At 38.3% G+C, this 12,518-nt stretch overlaps 1 long non-coding RNA gene across 1 annotated transcript in view; it reads left to right on the forward strand.

Moving 5' to 3' along the window:
• The window catches only part of LOC130542193 (uncharacterized), a 329,041-nt gene extending 317,301 nt beyond the window's left edge, over positions 1 to 11,740 (forward strand). Inside the window, exon 4 of the long non-coding RNA XR_008956568.1 lies at positions 11,616 to 11,740. This is a non-coding gene — a long non-coding RNA (uncharacterized LOC130542193). The remainder of the gene's footprint in view (positions 1 to 11,615) is intronic.
• Positions 11,741 to 12,518: the final 778 nt, after the last annotated feature.

The following is a 12,518-nucleotide window of genomic DNA, read 5'->3' on the forward strand; positions in this document are numbered from 1 at the left end:
ATGCATGAGGAAGTCAGCCTGTAAAGACCACAGCAACATGGTTGATTCTTCCATGGCTTACTGTTGGTTAGGTCAGTCTGGAGCCCAGAAGATCAAAAGGAGAGAGAAGAGTACAGTTGGGTTGCCTCAGGATGGTCCTCTTCCTTGATGGAAGGTCTGTTTCCCTCAAAAAAGTATGACTTTATTTTTTCAAGTTCCAGTATTCTGTGGGGTGGCCACATCCCTATTGATATTAGTCCCAAAGTTCTACACTACCTCTTGAAATTTCTCTCCATCTTGATCATCTCTTTTCTGTACTTCCCTTTTGAAACATACTCCATTCCCCTCCCAGTGAATTATCCCAGTTGGAATGTGCCATCAGGTTCTACTTGGGGCCCTGGCTTACAAAAATCAACAACACAAGAAAAAATGTTTTAAGCTCTTGAATGTAATACATTAGCATTTAGAAGTTGTATTAAAATTCTATGTGAATCAGAAATATATAACCTCCCTTTTCCTTGTAAAATAGTTTAAAACACTTTAACTAGAATAACCAGAGAACTTACTAAATCTTTTCTTTATCCTTTACTGAACAATATAAATGATGTATCAACTTCTGACTTAAAAGACTGTTCTTCTTTTTTTTTTTTTTTATTGAGCACTTATTATATACCAGGCAGTCTGCTAAGCTATGGAGATGTCATGATTGATAAGAAAGTGATCCCTGCCTCTGAGGAGCTCAGATATATTAGCTGTTAATTACAATGGCGTGATGACAAGTAAGAGACAGAACATTATAAAACTCAGCTTGGAAATACATGAGAGAGTGTCCTGCAGGAAGAGGGATTATTTTCAAAGATTTAAGAAATTGAACCTTTTTATGGCCTTTAGAGAAGGAGCAAATTCCTGGAAGAGATACCAAAGTATCGAATGAAGAGTAAGAACAAAATTAAGGTGTCACAAGCTAATGACATATCTTTAAAAAAAAAAAAAAGAAAGAAATACTTTAACAAGAAATACCTTCTGTTTACTTGGATGATGCAGGGTAGAGTATTTTAAATTATTAAAATCAGTTCAAGTGCCACAGTCCAGAAGGACTGTATCTCAACCTGAGGATTTATTATCACTCAGCCATCTGTGACCAACAGTCCCTACAGAATTGTTCCAAATTTATTTTCCAAAGTTAAATCTATGATAGAAAAAAAAACCTGGCACCTTTTCAGTAGGTGAACATCTGGATTCATTTTGAACAGGTAAGAACCAGATACCTGATATTTTAAATTTTTAATGACCGTAAGGAAGAATGTAGAAATATTTTATTCTATTGTAATAAAGTAGAAAGAATTACCTAGCTAAACTGGAAGGATACTGAAAGTGGTTGGGATACTAAAAGGTCTACAAAACTGCAGGATACAGTTTTAAAGATTTAAGATTGGTAATTTAAAAGATTATCTTGAAAATACACTTCAAATCTGAATGTCTGCAAGTTAGGTAACATGCATATAATAGGGCTGGTGAAAGGGTGGAAAGCAAACTATAGAAATATCGTGAATTATATCCTCCCTAAGACCAAGGAGCTAGGAGCATAGGAGGTATCAAAACCCCCAGGTTGAATTTACTGCCAGCAGTCCTGAACATGGGGAAACTTTGTCCAAATGTCCACTCTTCCATGGGCCCTTAGTGCTTCCCCCCAGTCCTAGGGGTCACTGCAGATATGTCGTCCCTAATCTTTAAACCTCCTTTATAATAAGGAATGAGGACCACATTCTGTGTTTTCCATTCACCCTCCAGATCCACTCTCACTTGTAACCTGCAAAAGTGATGGGGGACATGGGTCTGCCTTCCAGGCCCAAGACTAGAAGCAAATCAAGGCTCTACGCTGCTTCCTCCCAGAGTGCACTATACACTGGATGTCCGTGTCCCCCCCAAAGGCCATTTGTTGAAACCTAATCCCCAATATAGTGGCTTTGGGAGGTGGGGCCCCTGGGAGGTCGTTAGTCTGAAGGTGGAGCCCACATGAAGGGGATTAGTGCCTTTTTAAGAAGAGACTCAGAGAACTCTCTCAAGACCCTTGACCACATGAGGACACAGTGAGAAGAGGGATGTCTGTGTCCCAGGAAGCAGTCCCTCCCTAGACACAGAATCTGCAGGTGCCTTAATCTTAGACTTCCAGCCTTCAGAACTGTAAGAAACAAATTTCTGTTCTTTATAAGCCACCCAGTCTATAGTATTCTATGGTAGCAGCCCCTGTGAGGTCATCCACATAGGAGCTGGGGATTAAGATGTCAGGAAGGTAGTTCTCGACAGGAGGCAACATCAGAGCCAGAAGTGAAGGGTCCCTTAAGAAAAGGCGAGCTCTGGGCCATGGCCAGCAAGGCGGGGGCGGGGGGGGCTTCCGAGGGTCACTCCTGGCCTCGCCATCAGGAACTGTGAACATCCCTCCCTTCCTCAAATGTAATGGGATTATCAGCACATTTGCCTTTTTATGAGGTTTCTTGTATTTCCTTAGTGAGAGTTTATAAAGGACTCTGAGTAGGTGCAGTGTATGAACTCTGAAAGGTCTGCGGCAAACAGAACCACAGCCAAGTGGTGGACTTGGTTCTGGAGAAAGTCCACCCATTTTCACTCCCACTAACAGTCTATGAAGTGTTGCCAACAGTGAGTAGCACCTTCTTTTTTTTCGGTTGTAGCTAATAGGTGCAGAATTGTTTTTACATTGTTATTATAAACTGTATAAACCTAATGAGATTAACATTGTTTACAACTTGCAGTCACTTCTGAGATCGCCTGTGTGCATCAATCAGTTGTTTTAGATTGCCATTCTTTTAAATTCGCTGTATCAATATAATTTCATCTCTTTATGTACTAATGTCGTGTCATGCTAAGTGTAATGGAATTTAGTCGTAAGGTTACCCAACATATGACTTTCAATTGTTTGAGGGAGGTTTCAGAGACTGTATAGTATTTGCATTTTGATAGAGGAAAATTATGAATATTTGCTCTATCTTTTCTAGGTTAGTAAGTCAAAAACCTTAAGAAATTTATGGAGAAATGCCCTAGGTTTGGTTTAACATAGCGAGTCTTGTCAATATCTTAGGTTAAGTATACAAAATTCATGTACTCAAACAGGGTAGTACCTGTATAAGGCTTTTTCCTTCCTATTCAAAGGCAAAGTATGGGAATAAACTCATTGTTCTAAACAATGAGTAGTATCAGGGCTATCTTTTTTTATAACTTATATCTTGATTCAATGTATAATGCACCTTTAAAACAACACTTTTTTTCCTTGTAAGGGATCTATAATCATCTCGCAAGAGAATTTCCTAACCACATAATGTTTCTTAACAACCTGAGATATTTTAAGACTCTTTAAATATATTTCAAACGCTTCTTCCAATTCTTATTGTTAAATCCTGAAGTTTCTAACTAGCAGAATTCTTTTTACAACTATTTTCTGTTTTAGAATGAAAAAAAAATTCACTGTCAACACATTAGTGTAATACAAATGTAGGTAATTTCAAAGTCATTGTTGCTTACAAAAGTGATAGCCCTTCGTACTCTAATAATTTAGCCACATATTACACTTTGGTCCTTTTATTTGAGCAACCACTATGAGCGGACACTGTGCTCTGAGGTTATGAATATGAACAAAGCAAAACTCTACAAAGTGCTAATGATTAGGGTTACCCAGCTTGTCAAATAAAAAAACAAAATGCCCAGTTAGATATGAATTCCAGACAAACAATTTTAGTATAAATGTGTACCAAATAATTCATAGGACATACTTAGACTAAAAAAAAGAAGTTGTTGTTCATCAGAAATTCCAATTTAACTGGGTGTCCGGTATTTTATCTGGCAAGCCAATTACGATATAGTAGAAAAGTAACAAAAAACATTTCTTTAAATAAACATAAATAGTTGTATTAATGCTATAAAACAGGAACTTAACCATGCCATACAAATTCAGAGTTGGGAGATCAGAGGATTCATTAAAGAGTTGCTTCTGAACTGGGTCTCAAGCAAGACAAATTTAGAGAGGTGATCATCATTGATGTTCCAAAAAAGAGAAAGCATGAGTAAAAGTGGATGGGAAAGAAAGAGCCAAAAATATCTTGGTAATATAGTCCATTTCAACTGGCAAAGAAGTTCATACGGGAGGTATGTAAAAAGGAGTATCATAAGAATGTATGTAGACGTCCCAAGTTATAAATTATGAAGGCTATTAATTATAAATTCTAGGGTGTAATAGGTTGGTGGCGTTATTTCTACCTGGAGGGGAAAAAACTCTTTATATCAAGAGTCATAGCTCCCTCTGCTGGTCAAAAGTAGAAAAATCCTCAACTGCTATCAAAGATAATTGTAATGTTGAGACAAAGACTGGACATTTCATTACAAACTATCTGGTAATATTAGCGATATCTTAAAGATCTTTAAAGCTAAGCATGTGGGCTTTTCTATATACCACAATTCAGAAACTTCTTAGTGACAGAAAAGACTCGAAAAGTTGGGGGATTCATTCAAAGCCATTAAATGGAAAATGCCAAATTGCTTAAATGAAATTTCCAAAGGTCTTTCTTCCTCATCATGGCTGTCTTTTCTGCCTAATCTCACTGAAGTCAGGGCAAACACTAAATATGGTATTAAATGCATTTTCTAACTATTTAGAAGAGAGCTATGCACAAACAAGTCTCGCTCTGTGAGCTTGTAAAAACAGTTTTTATCCAAAATCCACTGAAACATAAATGCCAGAAGACGGGCTTGCCAATCTGCATTTTTTTTTGAAGATTTTATGTATTTATTTGACAGAGGGAGAGTGAGAGAGCACAGGCAGGGGAAGCAGCGGAGGGCAGAGGGGGAAGCAGCTTCCCCTCTGAGCAAGGACACCGGATGTGGGGCTCCATTCCAGGACCCTGAGATCACGACCTGAACTGAAGCCAGAGCTAAATGAACTGAGCCACCCAGGCGCACTTTGAACAATTGCCCCCAAGTGATTCTTTTCAGACTAGTGTAGGAAACACTTCTCCAACACAAATACTCCTTAACAAACTACAACTCTTCAGCTAACTTGTTGCTGAGCAGCTGACTTCTGATTATCCTCAATTAATTAGCACCACCTGTTTAACAAAAGTGAATCGCTCCCCATTGTCTATTAGATCAACTCTAAAACTTCTCTCTGGCAGGAATTCAGGCGCTCTACCAGCTGGTCTTGTCTCCTATGCTCACATCCGTGTCTGAAGCCCCAGTTCCAGCCAGGTTGCTCTTCCATTGGTCCCCTCTCTGCCACGTATCTCCCTGCACAACAATTAATCTGCAGGAAAAGGTGACTTCACTTCTTTTGAGGCTTAGCTCAAGTCTCCACATTTACAGCACTGACTTATATAGTCTTAACTCTGCATCCTACATGTGTTTTGTGTTTGAGACTTGCTTCTAAGTGCTATGTAGCATTTATTGGTTTCTTACCAATTTATGAGCCGGTGCATATGTGGGCACCACCAGCAGATTTCTAATGCATACCAGTTATTAATCATTAGTTTAACTTTTACGTAAAAGAGAGGCTGGTGTGATATGGGGGAAGGATACAGAAGTGCTGAATGCTCAGCCACTACTTTACTGCTCCCAAGACTTTCCTACCCCACTCCCCAAACCACAAACCCTGCATTACGGTATGCCATCTGGGGATCTCACCATTCTCATCTTCATCATCAAAAAAGCTACACAAAAATATTTATTCCAACTTCCCAATGTGCATACCCTTAGAAAAGTGCCAATAATATGATATTCTCAGTCTTATTTCTTTTTTATGTTTGAGAAAGCCTACAGACATGGCAGTGCAGTTGTGGGGCCAGCCTACCTCATGGCCAGCTCTTCATGTATCAGAGATAGGTCTCAGCGATCCAGCAAAAACATCTAGCCATTTTTTAAGACTTCTTTATATACCATGGGATCTGTCATGATTCAATGCACACTAAAGCTCTTTAATAAATACGGGAGGAGTTGACCACAGTGTGAACGATCGTCATCATGCCTTACTTAGCATAAAGTCACTTCAGCAATTCCAAAGCTGTGCAATTCATTAATACTTCAATTTCTAGCTATATGACTGACTAGTTATCCTGAAAACATCAACCCTAAGGTATGACAAGTGCTATATAAAGATAAGCAAATATTCTTTTAGATGTATTAAAGACAAAATTTTTAAAAGATTTTAATTTATTTTTGCAAGAGAGAGAGAGAGAAAACAAGAGTGAGTGAGCATGAGTGGGGAGAGGGGCAGAAGGAGAAGAAGACTCCCCACTGAGCAGGGAGCCTGATGCGAGACTCTATCCCAAGACCCCGGGATCATGACCTGAGCCAAAGGCAGACACTTAACCAACTGAGCCACCCAGGCACCCCTAAAAATGAATCTTAAAAATCACTTCCCATGGAGCACCTGGGTGGCTCAGTCATTAAGCGTCTGCCTTGGCTCAGGGCATGATCCCAGAGTCCTGGGATCGAGCCCCGCATCGGGCTCCCTGCTCCGCTGGGAGCCTGCTTCTTCCTCTCCCACTCCCTCTGTTTGTGTTCCCTCTCTTGTTGGCTGTCTCTCTCTCTCTGTCAAATAAATAAATAAAATCTTTAAAAATAAATAAATAAAAGTAAAAAAAATACATAAAAATCACTTCCCATATACCCAACATCCAGCCAAACAACCATCAACCACAGTCAACCCATTGTCCCACCTAAACTCCCATCCACTCCCTTCAATCTACATACTATGTGAAAGCAAGTTTCTTATACCACCTGTATGGATTCACATATGAATCTCTAAAAGGAATGACTTTTTTTTTAAACAAAACCATATGCCAGTATTACACCTAAAATATTCCTTACTATTCTTAAAATCCAGTGTATAAATTTCTAATTGCCTAACCATCATTAATGGATTTTTTAAGCATTAAAAAATTCAAGATCTGTTTCTTAAAAATAAGAAAATTAGGATATTATCCAAAAGTTTTTTAAAAATTAAAATGCCAAAAAAAATTATAAATGCCAGGCATATTTGGCACAGAACCAAGCAGAACTAGTGACTGGGAAATAAATGTACTTGCTACCACAGAAGCCCCCTGAATATTCAAACTTTAAGGCTATTATGTTCACTTCTCTGACATGAAATTTCTGTCTGCAATTATGTCTCTGCTGTCATGAGCTGGAACATCAAGCTGTTCTGACTATGTATATTATATTCAGGGCTGAATTTCAGCCAGAGCTCTGCAGAGTGCATGAAATGTAGAAAATATCCCATAACAGTTTGTTACTTGATTTGAAATGACCAAACTGCCTTGGACTAAACACTCTTGCCTATTTAACAAGCATCAATTTGATGTGGGAGCACCTATCATCCATTAATTAGACAAACAAATAAATAGACCAAAACAGAGCAGAACTTATGTATCCAATTTATCTGATGAGGTTACACACTAGCTGTACTTGTTTTCTATTGCTACAAAGCAAATTATTACAGACTTAGAGGCTTTCAACAATCCCTGTTTGTTATTTCACAGTTGGATAGGTCAGGAGTCTGGGATAACATGACTGGGTTCTCTGCTTAGGGTCTCACAGGGCTGAAATGAGGGTGTCAGCAGGCTGGTCTGTTACCTGAAGGATATGGCAGAATCCACTTCCAAATTCATAAAGGCTGTTGGCAGAATTTAGTGCCTTTGCCATTGTAGGACTGAGGTCCCCATTTCTTTGCTGGCTGTCAGATCCTGGCAGTCATTTGCGATCCATGGCACATGGTCCCCTCTGCTTTGAAAACCAGTAACAGCGCATCACAGGTCCCTCAAGCTTTGGATCTCTGACTTCATTCTCTTCTACCGTTTTTTTTTTTTTTAAGATTTTATTTATTTATTTGAGAGAGAATGAGAGGGAGAGAGAGAGCATGGGAGGGGAAGAGTCGGAGGAAGACGCAGACTCCCCACTGAGCAGGGAGCCCGCAACAGGACTCCATCCGGGGACTCTAGGATCATGATCTGAGCCAAAGGCAGTTGCTTCACCAGCTGAGCCACCCAGGTGCCCTACAACTCTGCTTTGATAGGGCTTGTGCGATTATATTATGCCCACCCAGATCACCTCCCTTTTGCCATATAATGTAATCATGGGAGTTGTATCTCATTTCGCCACACTCAAAGGGGAGGGGAGTCTACAAAGGCAAGAGTCATTGAGTTCATTCTCATAATCTGCCTACTGCATATGTCAAGTATTTAACTTAGTAGTTATGTTTTTTTTTAAAAAAAAAGATTGTGTATTTATTAATTCAACAAACATTATGGCCCTCCAACTATATACCAGGGGCTGTTCATACAAAGTTTAATAAACTGTGGTCGGTGCCCTCAAGGAGAATGACTTACGAATCTATCTTTACTGTGATGAATGCAGCAACAGAGACCCTAAAAGTTTCTCTGGCAGCATGAAGGACGGAGGGAGGGATCTGAATCTTGATGTAGGATTGTAGGTGGATAGTTGCTTAGGATGAAGATACTAAATCACCAAAACAGATCACGGAGGACCTTGTATATCACACTAAAGAATTTTTACTCTACTCTGTAGATAGGATAGAGCCATTGGAGGTTATTACGCAAGAGAATGATGTGAGATTCTCCCAAACACCAGACACTGAGACTGTGAAGTTATCGCTAGCAATAAATAGTACAATACCAGCTACACCATATGCGGACTGACTCACAATTATCGTTACTGCATTTGGGAGACGTGAATGCTGATGACCTAGTGGCCAAAAATGTTAGTGCAATCTTCAAAAGAACCTAATTTATAACCAGATCGTCGCCTAGGCACTGAGAAAATCTGACTCAGCCTGGCATCTCCTCCATCACTATCCTGTGACAAATTTCTAATTTACCATAAGTTACGTCATACTTCCAAAATTCCATGACTTTCTCACCCACCCTCGTCCAGGCTTTTCAACTACCTACCAAAAAAGGTTTTCTTTTATATACTAGAATTAAAGCTTTGCACACATTAAAAAAATAAAAAACTGCACATTTTATACCTGCTGTTGCTTCCTGAGAAAAGGTTACAGGAATCGCAAGTAAATTTTAATGAGTTAGATTCTTAGGTCTCAGAACTGATTTATGTGGGGAAGCATTTGAGATTTTGTAGTAAGTGCATGGTCGACATGAATTATCACGTAGGGGTACACCAGTCTACATACGTTGTCCTCTTATTTTAAAAAGTAACCAAGTTACAGAAACGGAATAATTTTTAAATGTCACTGTTGGATCTCTGCTAACTAAGTATTTAGAAAATCAAATTTCTGCTTCCGAGAAGTGACTCATCATTAAGTTTTTGTTGAAGAAATATATTGTTTAAAAAAATAAAAGTGGGGGGAAACTATTTCCTGATTAAGATGGGGGGGGGGGGGAATTAAGTAGCTCCCTTCCCATTACCTTCTGTGTTTGTACAGCCGTTCTCATCTCCCTCATGTTACCAGACATGTGTATGACTCAGATTCTATTTGAAGTTTCAGCTCAACTAGTCTCCCCTTAGAATGGAGTTTTCTGCCAAAATCTATGGAGTAGAGAATTAGAGGAGCATGAACATTCAAGTTTTCTGACTTACAAGAAGGCAGGTCAACATTTGTAAATAAGAAAGATCAAAAATCAACATATTAGTAGAAACGCAAAGGAATATAATGTCATCTTTTGTATAGATACTATTTCAGAAATTCATATCACTATAAGATAATGAGAAATTTTAAGGCTTCTAAAAATTGCTTTTTTAAAAATATTTTATTTATTTATTTGACAGAGATAGAGACAGCCAGCGAGAGAGGGAACACAAGCAGGGGGAGTGGGAGAGGAAGAAGCAGGCTCCCAGCAGAGGAGCCTGACGTGGGGCTCGATCCCAGGACCCTGGGATCACACCCTGAGCCGAAGGCAGACGCTTAATGACTGTGCCACCCAGGCACCCCTAAAAATTACCTTTTGAACTATCTAAATTTCTCAAAAACCATTTTATTTTATTCAACCAAAGAAAGTTTTCTGAGAACATACTGTGTGCTAGCATTGTACTAGGCATGGGAAATATAATAGTGAACAAGCTGCTTCATCAGATTTTATTTTAACCATAGGATGTTGGGAGTCTTGTCCAATTTTTTCAAATACCAACTAGATATAGGAAGTCGGGGTATTTTGCTTTTTTTTTTTTTTTTCATTTTTATTGAGATTCAATTGACATATAACACAATGTAAGTTTAGGGGTACAATGTGTTGATTTGATACACTTGTACATTACAAAATAATTACCAGTATTGTGTTGCTAACACCTCCGTCCCAAGACATACCTACCATTTCTCTTTTGTGGTGAGAACATTCAAGATCTACTCTCTTAGCAACTTGCAAGTATATAATACAGTATTATTAACTATAGTCACCATGCTGTACATTAGATCCCAGAACTCATTAATCTTGTAACTGGAAGGTTGTACCCTTTGACCACACTTCTCCTCATTTCCCCCATCCCACAGCCCCTAGCAATTACCATTCTACTCTTCTATGACTTTGGCTTTTTTAGATTCTACTTATAAGTGAAATTATATGGTATTTGCCTTTCTCTGACTTATTTCACTTATCATAATACCGTCAGCCTCCCTCCACGTCATCACAAGTGGCAGGATTTCCTTCTTTCTCATGCTGAATATTATATTACACATATATGCCACATTTTTAATCCATTCATCTGTTCACAGACACTTAAGTTGTTTCCATACCTTGGCTATTAAATAAAATGATCTTCCCAACCAGATGTTACGTCTTCTCACTCTGAAGAATCCAATTTATGTTTGCCTTTCTTAGAGACCTTGGGCCATTCTTCTTTGTATTCAAATTAGTTATGTAATTGTCCTTTTAATCACCACTGTCATACCATCACTCCTCACTATACCCCGCCCCAACATACCTTTTCTGAACTAAATGTCCTGAAACAAGGACTCTCTGTTTCTTCCACAGCCCTCAGCACAAGTGTTAAGGAAATACTTGTCAAATTGAAATTTATTCATTAAATACATGTAATTGTCTATAACTTCAGGGACTCAATGAAGATTCCAAGTGTATGATGTGACGATTTCATAGAGCTATGAGGGAGTTTCATGATGCCTCATAGCACCTATTCCTGTGGTCTCATAGAATTATAGAAAAATCTATTATTTTGTCTTTCCCGGGGTTAGCAAAATTGCCAAAACACATAAAGCCCATTGAATAGTACTAAGGAATAAAATATTATTTTCTGACACAGTATTAGAAAATGGATTGTCAACAATTTAAAGGACATGTTGTCCAATTCCAAGGATAATTCCCAGTTATTTGGTATCCACAAAGCAGGTTAGCCAAATTTCTGTGAGATAGGCCCCTAGGCACTATTACAGGTTGAAAAATTAACCTTCCTTGCCTTAAAAAATACAATAATTGGATAATTTTTACCAACATAGATAAGGGTATTTAAATCTTCATTTCAACATCAGCCAAGATATTATATATATATATATAAGAATTTGGAGAATTAACAAATATTTCTGAAACTTTGGATCATTAGCAAGTAATAGTTTTCAAGAACAAAGTTCAATTCACTTAATCTACCAACAGGCTCCAAATTCCCAAACTTCGAGTGCAAACTAGAACACCTAACTTTTGGCTGGAGATCTTCTGAGTGATAAATAGCTTCCCCTCATGCTACCAAGAGCTATGGAAAATGGCTTATGAGTGATTTTCCTGATGGTAAGTACCTTATCTTATACTTTTCATGAGATATAAACATACTAAAAATAATATAATTCCCACTCTCAACCACACTCTACTGTTCTAACACTCACTCCTTGAAAACAGATAGAATCCTGTTGTATCAGCAAACATTTTTAGCACTGTCCTCTCTAACTTGATTTCCCTGATATTAACAAGCATTCATATTTTGGAAGACACTTTACCAGAGCACAGTTAGCCTAAGTCTTTATTCAACAGTACCTGGCAGGGAGAGGTTCTGTAGGGGTGTATTCTCCTGGGAGAGGAAGACAAGGTGTTTTATAAGGCAAGAGAGCATCATCAATGTGTGGAGGAACTGTTACTGGATAAAGTCAAAAGAAATAGAGGGTGGGGAGAAACAAGTACCAGAGACAAAACCATGCAAATGCCAGAATAGGAAACACTCAAGTCTGAATTCCTTCAGGGTTTTCACAGCGTTGGTAAGTATGTTGACAGTAAAGTCCAAAACAACATAAGAAAATCAAATCTTAATAACGTACAACAAAGCTCCATTGTAAGCGGATAGCTTCTAGCTCAGTACATGTGTCATTTCTAATAGTGGATTTTGTTAAAACTCATCCAGCTCCAGCTGAGTAGAGGATATTAATTTTTGTTAACATTTTGCAGAATGTTGGTAGAAATCAATTTCAAATAATGGTTACATGAAGACTTTTTGTGATTTAAAACAATATTAGCTTTGGTTACATGATTTTCATAAGTATTTCTGTTTTGGTTGCCACGTAAACTACA

Source organism: Ursus arctos, unplaced genomic scaffold, assembly GCF_023065955.2.
Source record: "Ursus arctos isolate Adak ecotype North America unplaced genomic scaffold, UrsArc2.0 scaffold_30, whole genome shotgun sequence".
In the NCBI taxonomy this organism is placed as follows: domain Eukaryota; kingdom Metazoa; phylum Chordata; class Mammalia; order Carnivora; family Ursidae; genus Ursus; species Ursus arctos.